The sequence below is a fragment of the Hemiscyllium ocellatum genome, chromosome 50 (genome assembly GCF_020745735.1).
Source record: "Hemiscyllium ocellatum isolate sHemOce1 chromosome 50, sHemOce1.pat.X.cur, whole genome shotgun sequence".
NCBI classification, from domain to species: domain Eukaryota; kingdom Metazoa; phylum Chordata; class Chondrichthyes; order Orectolobiformes; family Hemiscylliidae; genus Hemiscyllium; species Hemiscyllium ocellatum.
The window spans coordinates 8873340-8888796 of NC_083450.1; the positions used below are offsets into that span (position 1 = coordinate 8873340).

General features: G+C 47.1%; 1 protein-coding gene across 1 annotated transcript in view; it reads left to right on the forward strand.

Moving 5' to 3' along the window:
* The first annotated feature begins 6728 nt into the window (after positions 1-6728).
* gatad2b (GATA zinc finger domain containing 2B) overlaps positions 6729-15457 on the forward strand; it is a 117900-nt gene continuing 109171 nt past the window's right edge. Inside the window, exon 1 of the mRNA XM_060820674.1 lies at positions 6729-6766. The gene's annotated coding sequence lies outside the window, so the exon portion shown is untranslated. The remainder of the gene's footprint in view (positions 6767-15457) is intronic.

Below are 15457 nucleotides of genomic sequence, written 5' to 3' on the forward strand. Positions count from 1 at the left end.
TCTCTCTCTGTCTCTCTCTCTCTGTCTCTCTCTCTCTGTCTCTGTCTCTGTCTCTCTCTCTCTCTCTCTCTGTCTCTCTCTCTCTCTCTCTCTCTCTCTCTGTCTCTGTCTCTGTCTGTCTCTCTCTCTCTCCCTGTCTCTGTCGTCGGTCTCTCCCTGTTGTCTGTCTTCTGCCCCTCCCTGTTGTCTGTCTTCTGCCCCTCCCTGTCGTCTCTCCTCTGCCCCTCCCTGTCGTCTCTCCTCTGCCCCTCCCTGTCGTCTCTCCTCTGCCCCTCCCTGTCGTCTCTCCTCTGCCCCTCCCTGTCGTCTCTCCTCTGCCCCTCCCTGTCGTCTCTCCTCTGCCCCTCCCTGTCGTCTCTCCTCTGCCCCTCCCTGTCGTCTCTCCTCTGCCCCTCCCTGTCGTCTCTCCTCTGCCCCTCCCTGTCGTCTCTCCTCTGCCCCTCCCTGTCGTCTCTCCTCTGCCCCTCTCTGTCTCTGTCTCTCTCTTTATCCAATGCCCCTCTTAAGGACCTTGTACCAAAGCATCTTTTAAGTCAGAGACCGAGTGAGTTGAGTCCTCACCTGCTGCTGGTTTGGTGGGGAAGAGGAGGAGGAGGAAGGTAATATGGTGATGCAAGTTAGGAAAGGAGTCTGGTCCTGCCAGCAGGGTAGGGCTAGTGAAAGAAGAATGCAGGTGGAAGAGGGACCCAATTCCACATTGGGAGGGGAAAGAAGAGAGAAAGAGGAGTCTGGTGCTTGGGGGTGGGGGGTGGGGAACCTACCCCCACCCACGGCAGAGTGGGTTTGAGAGTCAATGTTGCCAGTGAGGGAGCTAACATAAACCAAAGTCTAAAGAAATATTGAATTCAGCTTCCTACAGCAGACATTAACATTTAGAATAGTGAAAGGGAATTTAAAGCTGATTAAAAACACTTTTAACACTTTTTAAATAGTTGCTGTTGAGCACTAATTTCACAATAGAGCGCCTTTTTAAAATAAGTTCCATGCTGTCGAATGTTCACTCTCCCCATGTGTCTGAAGCAAAGTGGGGCTGCTGTCTACCTCTCACTGCCTGCCCAGTGCTTGCCATTCTCACTTTTATTTGCTGTCAGTGCATGGCAATGGTCAGTTAGCCAGGGATTTCAATCATTACCCAAGAGAAGGCATCTCTGGTCAATAGACAGTGCCTACTGCTGGGCACTGCTCTTGTGTACTACTGACAGTGCTGCCCCTTGTAGACAGACAAACTGCTGCTAATCCCACACATAGACAGGCGGGAAGCTGGAAGAACACAGCAAGCCAGGCAGCATCAGGAGGTGGAGAAGTCGACATTTCGAGTGTAACTGTTCTTCAACACCCGAAGCATCAACTTCTCCACCTCCTGATGGTGCCTGGCTTGCTGTGTTCTTCCAGCTTCCTGCCTGTCTGCGTGTGGGATTCCAGCATCTGCAGCTTTTTTTTTGTCTCTGGCCAATCACACAAGCTGCAACTCGAGGTGGCATGATTTTTTTTAAAAAATGTAAACGGTACAGAAATCAAAACGGTTGAGTGTGGCTGAATTCTCTGTCATCTCGATTTCCTGCTGGAAGCGCAGCCCTGTTGTAAATATTTACAATCTCCATTCCTTCCATATTTCCTCTCTGTTCTCGGACCTGTCTTGTCCACTGCCTGTGTGCTGTGTTTTAATCTCTGCAGATTGGCCGTGCAAGGTCACAGAGTACTTGGATCACAAGCATGGGTAAGTGCCCAGTGCTTTTCAATGAGTGGAGGCTCCCAAAGCCCAGCTGGCAGCCTGGTCTTGAGTATTAGAGGGTGTTGGGGGGAGGGGGGTAAATGTACCTGGGAGGAGGGGTGGGTGCTACCAAAGGTCTCAGATGGTCAGTGAATATCTGAGCTGTGGTGTGACCCTCACCCCATCAGCAGGATGGAAATCTGTCTGGCGCTGCTATAAGGGTTCAGGTTTCGTTCTGAGACTGCCCATATGTTCACGCCTGTTTCAAATCTTCAGTCTCTGACTCAGGAACAGAGAGGGACAGCAGGTGTGAGAAACAAAATTCTGTCTCCATGGTAGTTCTTGTGAAACTTGGAAGGAATGCTGCATCTAACTCAATGCTGTATCTGTCACGGGAGTGTTTGATGGGAACAATATGGACGAAGCTTTACGCTGTACCTAATCCTGTGCTGTCCCTGTCCTGAGTGTGTTTGATGGGGACAGTCTAGAGGGAACTTTACTCTGTACGTAACATCATGGCATCCCTATTCTGGGAGAGTTTGATGGGGTCAGCGTGGAAGGAGCTTTACCTTCACATTAAAAGATTAGAGGGAGGTTTACTCAGTATCTCACTCTGTGTGGACTGTCCCAGGCATTTGATCTTTGTTTTGATAGGAGTCAGATTTACTCTAAGTTCAGAATGTGTAGAGGAAAGCCTTGCTTCTGATTTAAAAGTGTTGAGGGAACGTCAAATCCGGTGCTGTACCTGTCCTCGGAGTGTTGGTGGTTTTGTTGGGAGAGAAAAATGATTCTGTGTAAAAATGGAATGTGGAGTTTGCAAAATAAGTTGCTGCTTTCTAAAAGGGGGGGGGGGAGGAATGTGAAATGTGATCAGGCTGTCTGTTGTAATTAGTGATCCCCTGCCTTGCCAGAACAGGGCACAGATAAAGCACAGCTTGGGGATGAACTTTGTGAGCCAGGGATGGGAGTGACTAACTACGGCGGGTGAGGGTAAGAGACAAATCAGCTACTATTCTGAAATCTCTGGTTTTGATTTGGGAGTGAAGAAAATGTGTGTTTTCGGTGAATCTTTTGAGGTCTTCAAGTTGAGAGATCAGTTGCCATGGTAATTCTCACACACCAGATTGCACTGCGGCCCCAATAGCCAGTGGCCTCGCTCTCCCTTCAATTGTCATTCTTCACCTAATTAATCCAAGTGACAGCAGAGGAGTGGGTTTTTGTTTTACATTTGTCTAACACTCCACAGGAATATAATTCAAAAATGCAGAAGTGACACATGCGTAACACCTTGGTGAGACCACATGTAGTGCTGGCTGGTGCAGTTTCCACCATCCTGGTTATTGAGAGGCTGGCAGGAATGCTGGAGTGAACGATCAGGTCACAGCTCTCGTTTTTCTTCTCAAATGGAAGGGTGTGACCTAATCGAGGTGTTTAAAGTTGACAAAGGGTTCAGTGATGTAGACACCAAGAAGGTGTTTCCACTTTGGGGGGGGATGGTGGCAGCGAGTAGTATATCAGTCCACGACAAAGCAATCTTCCAGATGGGGCTGAGTACTTGTCCAAGTACCGACGGGATCGGCAGCAAACCCAATAGATTTGGTGATGGAGATGGTGGGGTAGAGGTCATATTACAGGACTAGTCATCCAAGATGCCCAGGCTAATGATCAGGAGGTGTGTGTACAACATCCACCACCACAATTTAATCACCAATGAATCTAGTTTTTGTGATGATGACCAGAAAGTTATCATTGACTGTCATTGGTTCATTCACGTCTTTTCAGGGGGGAAATCCGTCATCCTTACTTGAACTGGGCCCATCTGTGACTCTAGACCCTTCAGAGGTGGTGCTGACTCTTAACTACTCTCTGAAGTGGCCTTTAGTGAGAGACACAGTTCAATGGGCAATGGGGAGTAACAAATGCCAGCCTTGCCAGTGGCCCACGAAAATAAGAATCCACATCTTGTGATCCAATAGCACTCTGCAGCCTTAGGTACCCAGTGTACAAAAATGCATCATGCTGAAATCAAATCTACTCTTTTTGTTTTTCATTTTCCTCTCACTTTTTTGAAATAAAGTATTTAGATCGCCTATTGAATTGTATCACGTCTCTGACACCAACAATGATCTCACTGAGGTTGTCTTTTGTCTGGCTGTTTACAATGAATTATGGAGGGCTGATGCTGGAGGGTAAGGACTGCTGCATCCTCCATGAGAAGCCACTCTGTGGCTTCAGGGAACCTTCTCACTGTGGTTTGTTACGTTTATACTTAGTTCTTGTCTCCCCGAAAGCCTTTGATGTATTTACCTTATTCCAGCTCTTAAAATTCCATTGCTTTAAAACTAAAGGTTTAAGTAAAAACACTATTGCCACTTGTTCAGTAGGGGCCACAGCTACAAAGAACCAACACAGAACAAACATATTTAATCAGCGTTTGGTGAGAATGTGGATCTCCTCTGATATTAAAACAATCTGGGCCAAGTAAGAGTTTTATTTTGCTATTTGTTCATGGCTTATGTGAATTAGTGGCTGGACTAATGTTTGTTTCCCATTCTTAATTGTCCCTTGAGAAGTCGGGGTCGTGGGGGAGTTGTCACCTTGCACTGTTACAGTCCATGTGATAGAGAGACTTCCACAGTGCTGTTGATGAGGCAGTTCCAGGATTTTGACCCATCAACACTGAAGGAATGGCCAATTATATTTCCAAGTCAGAATGGTGTATGTAGAATGCAAGGGATGGTGTTCCCATGATCTGCTGCCCTTGTCTTTCTAGATAATGGTGACTGTGGATGCTGTTTATGAGCCTGGTTAGAACCCACTGGGAAAGTGTCATGATTCTCAAGTCCCAGTCCTGAGATTGTTATCAAAACTTAATCAAATAGTGAATTCCCCTATCTAATGGAATCAGGTCAACAGAACACACTGATAAGATTCCTATACTTATTTCAAATAAATATTAGTTCACATTAAGTTCCAACCACAGGCAAATTAGACTAGGAACTACGAGCTAAATGTCCTAACTCTGCCCCTCCTTTTAAAACCCCTACATATATACTGATAGACAAAAAGAACATTGGTGTTATAGGTAGAGGAAACAATACTGAGGAAGCAGCTCAACAGCACCAGACCACTATACAGTGATCCTTATGGTTCCCACATCCTTCCATTCTCTGATCTTCCATCCTATTCCCAGTTTTTTGCTGAAGGCACATCAATTGTTCAGTTTCAGTCACTGGTAAGAGGTGTTTTGTAGCAAATGATGGGAGAAGAATAACTAACTGGATCCAGGTTTGAGTTACTTTGCTACGGAGAGGTAAAGACCAATTTTACTCTTTCTAATCCAGGCACCTTTGCTGCTGTGTTGTGTTGAACAAGCACAGAGCTATCGTCGGGGGGTGACTTCCAGCATCCATAACTGATCGCGATTGCATAACTAATAAGCAATCTGTTTATGGCTGAACCTCGCTTTGCATCCACAGCCTTATTCCCCTTCTTGCTGCATAAACAAAACAGCAGTGTAAGCACAACTCCCAATGAGTTCTTGCTTAAAAGTGCAGCAACTCTGTTCTCATTACTCGGTTCTAAAAAATAGTCCTTGACTTGTCTTAGTCCACAATCAAAGATAGAGAGAAATAAAAAGAAGCTGTCTTTGCAGTGTATGGGCCGAAGTTATTGGAGGTTTCCATAAAATCCTCATGAAATGCTGGAAATGTATGGCAGGTCAGCTGGGCCCAACGTTTGTTCATGACAAGTTTCAGTAGGCTGCTCACTTGCATCAGATTCAGGACTATATGGGTTGATCTGGAGGGTCAGTGCTGAGAGCGCAGCACTGTCAGAGAGTCAGTGCAGAGGGACGTGTGAGGAATGTTTGAGGACTCTTGCTTTCTACTCTACGGAAGGGGAACCTAATTGAAACATACAGAGTACTGAATGGCCTGGGCAGAGTGGATGTTGGGAAAATGTTTCCATTGGTAGGAGAGACTAGGACTTGAGGGTACAGCCTTAGAGTAAAGGGAAGACTGTTTAGAATGGAGATGAGGAGAAACCTCTTCAGTCAGAGTGGTGAATCTATGGAATTCATTGCCACAGAAGGCTGTGGAGGCCAGGTCATTGAGTGTATTTAAGACTGAGATAGATAGGTTCTTGAATGTCAAGAGGGTTATGGGGGAAAGCGGGAGAATGGGGTTGAGAAACTTATCGGCCAAGATTGACTGGCAGAGCAGACTCTATGGGTTGAATGGCCTAATATTTGTTCCTCTGTCTTATGGAGAGCCGCCCTGTCAGTGCAGAGGATGCGGGCCCTGTCGGAGGGTCAGCGCTGAGGGAGCGGCACCCTGTCGGAGGGTCAGCGCTGAGGGAGCGGGCCGTGTCAGAGGGTCAGCGCTGAGGGAACGGGTCGTGTCAGAGGGTCAGCGCTGAGGGAGCGGGCCGTGTCAGAGGGTCAGCGCTGAGGAAGCGGGTCGTGTCAGATGGCTGAGTTGTCCCCAGTGTCTCAGATCCTGTTTTTCTCCCAGCAATTAGTTGCTGTTTCTGTGGAAGCTTCTTGTACAGAAATTGGCTGCTGCACTTTCTTCATTGGTGGACTTCAGTGAAGTTACTTCGCTGGTTGTATAGCACTTTAAAACATTGGTTTTAAAAATTCAGTATAGAAATTCAGTGTGTTTTGGCCTGTTTAGTGTTTGCAGCATTTCATCTGCTTTTAAACACAACACGTATTAAATTACTCTGGAAATGTTAAATGGGCGGTGCATAGATTTATTTGGTCGGGGGGAGGGAATGGGAAATGGGTGTTAAAGGAGATGTAAGGATTCGGGGACTGAGACAGCTAGAAAGACAGATGGCAGCTGTGATCATATCGAATGGCAGGATGGGCTCAAGGAGGGGCTGAATGGCCTTCAGTCAGGAACGTCGGTGAATTTTGCTGAGACGCTGAGTCAGTTTCGGGCCAGTACACTTTCTGTTCCTACTTCACCAGCTGTTAAATGACACCTTGTATCTGAAGCTGGGTATGCCTGCTTGTGCCCTGGGGCTCTGCAACGTACAGCCTGCCTCGCGGTAAGTGTTTTTAATTTTCTGTTTACTAAACACAGCATGGTAGGATGTAACTGCAGCCTCTTACACACAAAACACCCACACCCCACCACCACCACCACCACCTCCTCCGACCACCCACACAGACCCAGACGAGCCAACTCTAGGTATCATAGAATCCAGTGAGGTAGAAGCTATTTGGACCATCGAGTGTGCACTGACCCTCCTGAAGAGCATTCCATTCAGTCAACAACAACCCCCCCTCCCCCCACCCAACCCCAATCCCCTTAACCCCACATTTACTATGGTTAATTCACCTAGACTGTACATCCCTGGACACTTCTGACAAATTAGCATGGCCAGTCCTCCTAACCTGCTGTACCTAATGCACTGCTCTTCCTGTGAGAGTGTTTGATCGGGACTGTTTCGAGGTAGCTTTACTTTCAGTTTACTTTCATTTTAAAAAAAGATGAATGAGTTTTAGGTTGCTTCTAACCCTGTGCTGTACCTGTTTTTGGAGTGTTCAATGGGAAAAGTATAGAGGAACCTTACTCTATTGCTGTAAATGCCCTGGGTGTGTTTAATGGGGACAGTACAGAATGAGATTTACTCTGCATCTAAACCCATGCTGTTCCTGTGTTGGGACTGTTTGAAAGGGATAGCTTCAAAGGAGTTTAACTCCATATTTAATTTGTACTGTCCTAATTCAAGGAGTATTTGATGGAGACAGTGTTGAGTGAACTTTGCCCTTTATCAACTCAACATTGTGCACTCCATTATGGCTGACAGTGCAGGGCTCCCTCACTGCTGACCCCCTGACAGTGCAGGGCTCCCTCAGTGCTGATGCTCCCTTGGCGCTGACCCTCCCACGGTGTGGGCGCTCCCTCGGCGCTGACCCTCCCACAGTGTGGGTGCTCCCTCGGCACTGACTCTCCCACGGTGCGGGCGGTGACTTTATTAGTGTCGTTCTTGAGCAAGTGGTGAAATATCTGTCATGGAGGCCCAATCCTATGGGATTCTCTTTGAGGGACGAGAACATGCTTCAGATGAGATCTCTGGTCTTGTCCTACTTTGTTTCCCTGACCCCCCCCCCTCCTCAGAAGCTTATGGAACCCATGAACTGGATGGCATTTATATACAATTGATGTAGCTCCAGTTACAGCTCTGTCTTGGGGTGTACTGAATGTTGTGAATTTAAATTCTAAATGAACGATTAGTGAGAGGAAGCTCTAAGGAGGCACCTCAAGAATCAGTACAATCTTTCCATTAGCTGCCTTAGTTAATAACTTTTTATTTCAGTCAGTTTTAAATGGAGATCAGTGTGCCAGATATGAATGATCAGAGTTGCTGTTGAAAATAAATAAGACATGAGGGAGTTCACCATGATTCCCATGAACATTATGTCAATTCCTAACTAGGACTACAATTACAATGTATTTGTAATCACCCACCCTCTCGCCATAGCCTTGTATCAATCCCTAAACTAATTCCACTGCCCCGTGCTCTCCCCATAATCCTATATCAATCCTTAAACTAATCTAACTGCCCTGCTCTCCCTGTAGCCCATGTTAATCCCCAAACTAACCCCACTGCCCCGTGCTCTCCCCAGTCCTATATTAATCCTTAAACTAATCTAACTGCCCTATTCTCTCTCATAGTCATGTCAATCCCCAAACTAATCCCAATAACCCTGACTCTCCCTGTCTTAATCTCAATAAACCCCACTCTCCCTGTAGCCCTGAATCCCCAAACGAATTCCACTGTCCCACTCTCTTCCCATGATCAACTGCAAAATAATCCCACTGCCCTGCTTTCCCCATAGCCCTGACCCCCCACCCTCCCCTGAAGCTCATGGAGACAGTATTGAGTGAACTTTTCCCTTTATCTAACTCAACATTGTGCACTCCATTATGACAGTGCAGGGCTCCCTTAGTGCCGACCCCTTGACAGTGACCCACATAGCCCTGTGTCAATCCCTAAACTAATCCCACTGCCTTGTTCTCCCCATAGCCCTGTATCAATTCTCAAATTAATTTGACTGCTCTGTTCTCTCCCTGTAGTCCTGTATCAATCCCAAAGCTAATTCTACTGGACACTCACCAGCAGATCTGTATCAATCTCCAAATGAATCGTTCTGCCCATAGCACTGCATCAATGCCCAAATTAATCCCAGTGCCCTATGCTCTCTCCATAGCCCTGTATCAATTCTAAACTAATCCCACTGCCCTGTGCTCTCCATAGCCCTATATCAATCTTCAAACTAATCCTACTGCCCCTCCCTTTCCCCATAACACCGTATCAATTCCCAAATTAATCCCATTACCCTGCTTTTCCTTCTATCCCATGCCAATGAATGTCATGTCCTGGGAAGAAGCTGTTCCTGAACCTACTGGTGCATGTGTTCAAGCTCCTGTATCTTCTGCCTGCTGGAAGAGATTGTAGGGGAGCATTACCAGGAAGCGAGGGGTCTTTGATGATGTGGCAGCGAACTGTGTAAATGGAATCCGTGGATGGAAGATTGGCTTCTGTGATAGTCTGGGCTGCACACACAATCTTACGTAGTTTCTTATGGTCCTAGTCAGGGCAGTTGCCTTACCAGGCTGTTTTGCACCCAGACAGTATGCTTTCAATAGTGCATCTGTAAATGTTGGTGAGGGTCCTTGTGGACATGCCAAATTTCCTGAGCCATCTCAGGAAGAGGTGTTGTTGTGCCTTCTTGACCACTGCATCTACTTGCGTAGTCCAGGACAGGTCTTGACTTCACCCCTTGCCTGGGGCACATTGACCCTCCGCTTATACCACTCCCAGTCATCTCTTTCCAATAAGAGAACAGCCTGTAGTCCTCTGGCACTAAGGTAAATTTACTTGAGTGCCTTGGAGAGAGGCACATCTCCTGAAGGTGTCAAACTGTGCTGCAAGGAAATGCTCATAACCTTGTCAGTTGAGTAAGAAACTAAGGATGAAGTTGAGTGTGACAGTTCACTGGGTTGAGTATCTGTAAAGGATATTACTGGGAAAAGGAATGAATTTTTTCCAGTCTATGCAATAAATTTTCAAATTGCCTTAATCTAAGAATGTAATAAGTTAGAAAACCTGACTGGAAAGGAACATTGTTTATTGTTAAACACCAAAATAAAGCCAATATCCGTGGCATCTGTAGGCTTGCCCCAGCCCTTGACAAACAGTTCTGCAGATATATCCTGCTTCTGCTTTTTTTTCTCTCTATATCCAGAATTGCTATCACATGCAATTGGATTTTTTTTCCCTCACCACCAAATTATCATGACTCTTATTTTGTGTTTTTCACTGTCAAATGCTCCTTGCAGCTAACTGGACATTTACAGACAAAGCCCATTATAGGGTGGGCAGGTGATGAGTTCCTGTTACTGGTGCCTATGACCAAGGGAACACACTCAATGAGTCCACAAGAAAATTAGTGATTCCCCATGGGTCTTGTAGGGGTTATCACAAATAGACCCCTTGACAGCACCTTCCAAACTTACGACCACTTCCATCTTGAAAGACAAGGGCAGCAGATACATGGTAACGCTACTGACTGTGAGTTCCCCTCCAAGCCACTCACCATCCTGACTTGGAAATATATTGCTGTTTGTTCACTGTCATTGGGTCAAAGTTCTGGAATTCTCTCCCTTCTGGCATTGTGGACGGCTTCACGGACTGCCGTGGTCTCAGCTGACCACCACCTTCTCTTGGGGCAGGCAATAAAATGCTGGCCAGCCAGCGATACCCATGAGTCATTAAAAACTAAAATAATTTATCTTATTTTCTTCAGTGTAACAAACTTGTTTTCTTGTGTAAGATGCCCATTGGCGGCATCTTATAAAAATGTTCAATGACTAATCCCCACAGTAATCAATGTAATTTATGGTATATCAAGACAAGTTTTACCCTGGGGTCTGATTTGTTCTGTATCGTCCTGTGCAGAGGTTATTGGAAAGAGGGGAGGGATCGAGTTTAACAAGAGGGACTTGTGAATCTTTAAAGAAATAAGTATTGGACTAAAAAAATCAGGAGAGTTGTTGCAATATTTACTCCACAGGCTGAAATTTCAAAATGCCTTTTGATTGCTATGAGAATTTTTCTAGGGGTGGAAAGTATAACAATTAATTACTTGTAGCTTCGCTGAGATTGTGAGCAGGTAGGGATATTGGTGCAAGAGCTGATGCCAACGAGATGGCCTGCGTTTTAGTATTAACAAGAGGGAAAAGCTCAAGTTGCTTTAGGAAGAGCTAAAGCGCAAGCTCTAAGTAAACAAAAACCACTTCAATTGGAAGAAAATGATAGAGAAAGAGAAATGAAAAAAGCATGAATTGGAAGAAAATGAGAATTTTTATACTGTTAAAAGGAGACAAATTGAAACTTTACGCTTTGCATAATTCAGCACTAGGACACAGACCTGAAAAAACAGGAACACCAACACAGGGAAGGTGGTGATGATTTGCTTATGATATTGTTAGCATGGAGACTGTAAAACATAGGAGCAGGAATAGGCCATTCAGCCCATCGAGTTTACTCTGCCATTCAATGAGATCATGGCTGATCTGATCTGATCCTGAACTTCAGTCTCCTGCCTTGATTCCCTATCTCAGCCTTGAATATACTGAATGACCCAGCCTTCACAGCCCACTATGGTAAATAGTTCCCCAGAGTCACTCCCCTTGGAGAGAAGAAATTCCTCCTCATCTGTGTCCACAATGGGTGACCCCTTTATTCTGAGATTAGATTAGATTCCCTATAGTATGGAAACAGGCCCTTTGGCCCAACAAGTCCACACTGACCCTGCGAAGAGTAACCCCACCCCCAGACCCATTCCCTACCCTATATTTACCCTGGACTAACGCATCTAACATTATGAGCAATTTAACTTGGCCAATTCACCTGACCTGCACATCTTTGGATTGTAGGAAGAAACCGGAGCACCCCGAGGAAACCCTCCGGGTCCCTGCTACTGTGAGGCAGTAGTGCTAACCACTGAGCCCCCATGCCACATATGTTACCCCTCTGGTCCTCGACTCTCCCACACAAGGGGAAACAACCTCTTCACATCTCCCCTGTCAATTCCCCTAAGAATCTTGTATGTTTCAATAAGGTTACTTCTCATTCTTTTAAACTCCAACAAGTAAACACCACAACCTCTCCTCTGAAAACAGTCCTTCCATACCCTGGATCGGCTGAGGGAACCATCTCTGGACTGTTTCCAATGTCCAGTCTGTCTTTCCATTGCTAAGGGGCTCAAAACTGTTCACAGTATTCTAGTTGTTGTCTGACTAGTGTCTTGTGTTTGTTTTAGCACACCCATGTAGTCCATTCCCTTTGAAAGGAGAATGAGGACTGCAGATGCTGGAGATCAGAGCTGAAAATGTGTTGCTGGAAAAGCGCAGCAGGTCAGGCAGCATTCCAAAGAGCAGGGGAATCGACGTTTCGGGCGTGAGGGCTCCTGCCCGAAACGTCGATTCTCCTGCCCCTTGGATGCTGCCTGACCTGCTGCGCCTTTCCAGCAACACATTTTCAGCTCATTCCCTTTGGCTTTTGTTTCCATGTTGTCTTAGCCCCTACAAAGCACTGGTTATGGTCAATCAACAGCAATACAAGAGACTTTGAAAACAAATTGTGCACTCATTATAAGATATTAGAAAGAAGGCAGAACAAATGCTTCAAGAAAATGCACAGAGCTCTCTAAATTAAAAATAAAATGTGATTTGTCAGCGATGCGTGTGATACTGTCGCCTGAGAGCGCCCAAAAAAAGGAAGAAGCAACCACAAAGACTTCTGCCATCTCCAGGGATCCCAACAGAACCCAGGTGGGGACGCAATGGCCTCGTATTATCGCTAGACCAGAGACTCCCACAATGTTCTGAGGACCCAGGTTCAAATCCTAAACATCTCAAAAGAAATCTGGAATGAGGAATCTATGAATGACCATTGTAATCCATTGTCAGTTGTCAGAAAAATCCAACTGATTCACTAATAATGCTGTCCTCACCTGCTCTGCAAAACTAGAGGCTGTCGGTTTCAGGTCAGGGGGGAAAGATTTAAAAGGGACCCGAGGGGCAACTTTTTCATGCAGAGGCTGGTGTGTGCATGGAATGGGCTGCCACAGGAAGTGGTGGAGCCTGGTACAACATTTAAAAGGCATCCAGATGGGCAACATGAATATAAGGGGTTTGGAGGGGTATGGGCCAAATGCTGGCAGATCGGATTAATTTGTTTGGGGATATCTATTCAGCATAGACGATTTGGACCAAATGATCTGATTGCATGCTGTACATCTCTTTGATTCTATGATGTGACTTCTGGCCCAAGTGGTTGACTCTTAACTGCCCTCTGGGCAATAAATGCTGGTTTACCCAGCGACACCCTTATCCCGTGCACAAATAAATTAAAAAGTGTGAACAAAGACGGGTGTGTAACACGGAATGGACTGACCTCCTTCCTTCCGTGCCTTATTTTGCGTTGCCTGACAATGCAGAGGGCAGGTTGGGGAATTATTACGGTACAGTACGAGGCCACTTGCTTGACTGGCCACATGCTAGTGCTGTTTTAACACTGTCACTCCTCGATCAAATCTCTCCTTCGAGGTCCAGGGAAGCGACCCCTCTCCTTCCCTGACTGGACCTTATCACTAAAACCTTCTCAACGCTAGAAACGGTCTGATCAATCTCCTTCTGAAGGGTCCTCCCAGAAATGTGCCGACCGGAATGGTACGAGTTGCCAAACTCATTCCTGGCACGTGTGGTGAGTTCAGGCCCAACCTGTGCGCGCATACCGCCATCCCAAACCATTCCCTCGCGATCATTCCAAGAGGCATAGGAATTGGAATTTCCGAGTTTTCTTCGATGATCAGCTCACTATCCCATTGAATGGTGGAGCAGACCCGACAGGCTGAATGTCCCACTTCTGCCCCTTGCCATCACCTTGTGGCCTTGTAACTCAACTTGGGTTAGTAAAACTCTGAATCATCATATGTCATGTGTACTTCAAAATTGAGTAGGTTGACTTCTTGGAGGTGAACAGTAAAGGGGGTGAGGGTGGGGGACCCAGGCTAGCCCCTCACTCTTGACATCCCAAATGGCCTACTTCTGTCCCCCATTGCATTGAAGTTGGATGTCCAAATGGCCTACTGCCATTGGGTGCCCATGTGACCTGTTGACATTAGGTATCCAACAGCAGCCCACTCTTAGTGGGTGCCCATGCTGGCAACTGCTGTTAGGTGCCAATGTAGCCAACATGGGTGCTCATGTAACCCACTACCGTTGGGTATCCATGCAACCAACTGCCCCTCAATGTCTATGGGGCCAACTGCAGTTGGGTGTCCATGTGGCCCACAAATGGGTGAGCACTGCCTTTAGGGTGGCCTGGCGAATGGAACAACCCATTTCCCCATGGTGCAGGATCTAAAACACGGTGGGGTGCACAATGCAGGTTGGCCCGGTCGCGGGGGTGGGGTGGCCTGGGTCCCATGCGGTTGACGCCTCAGATTAAAAATGGCGGACCGGACGGTTGGCAGGGACTGAACAACATGGCCGCCATATTGGCCGACATGACAACGTTGGCACAATCGAGTCAGCGCGGAGAGCGCGCTTTTTCGCTGACGGCTGGGAGGCGGGCCTTTGCCCACTCCGCTAATGCGATTGGTCAGACCAAACGCCGATCGGTCGGTCGGGCCAATCGGCGGGGGATAGATGGGTGCCCCTGTCGGTGGTTGTTCGGGTCGTATGTCAATTCTGCACGCGTCCAATCCATTGGCTGTGAGAATATGCCCTTGCGGGAAATGATTGGATGGGAACGCTCCGTGGAATTGAGTCCCGCCCAGGCCAGTTAGGCATGATTGGTCAGATTTCAGGTCAATCTGCAGCGTGCGTCCAATTACCTGTGGTACGGTCATTGCCTCTGCAATTCCGGTGAATGATCGGTTAAGGGCAACGTCAATCATGGCTCGTAGTAACCCAATTCGCTGATCGGTAGGGGGCGTAACCACCCATTTGTCTAATGATTGGCCAATGATCACATCAATCAATCGACCGGAGGGGAGCTGACAGATCAGTACATTCATTCCCGCCCCTCCAGTAGTTGATTAGTCAGTACCGACGTCGATCATTATTAAATGACCCGCCCATCCTCTGAAACGGGGTGTCCTTTGCTCTTGTCCTTCTGGAAGATAGAGAGATGATTGGTCAACTCCGGTCACTCATTGTTAAAGGACCAAATTTCGGCGAGCACGGGGTGTTCTGGAGCCTTGAAAGGGGATTGGAAGATGGTTTTGTCAATCATTATTAGAGGACCAATCGACTGGAAGGCCGGTGCGTTCCGCCGCTGGCTTGAGAGCCGAGTGGACAGGATACACGTCAATCACCGTCAAGAACCAATCAGCTGGAAGGGTGCTCCGTCCCGCAGGCGGGTTGGGAGTGGAATGGACCAGATTTACGCTAGGCCAATCGGATGGGAGGTCGGTGTGTCCCGCTTTTGGTTTGAGAGTGGATTGGACGAGATACACGTCTCCCTCTGTCAAACGACCACTCGGTTGGGACCCGGCCGTCCGTTAACCCCGCCCCCCACAATACCGAAGCGGGGATTGGCCAGTGCGAGCGTCAATCCATCAGCTGCGGCGCCCAATCGGAGTCAGCATAGGTGGGGGGGGCCGGTGGGCATTTTGCCGCGTACCATTGGGCAAGATCTATGTCAGTTAGGAATCGG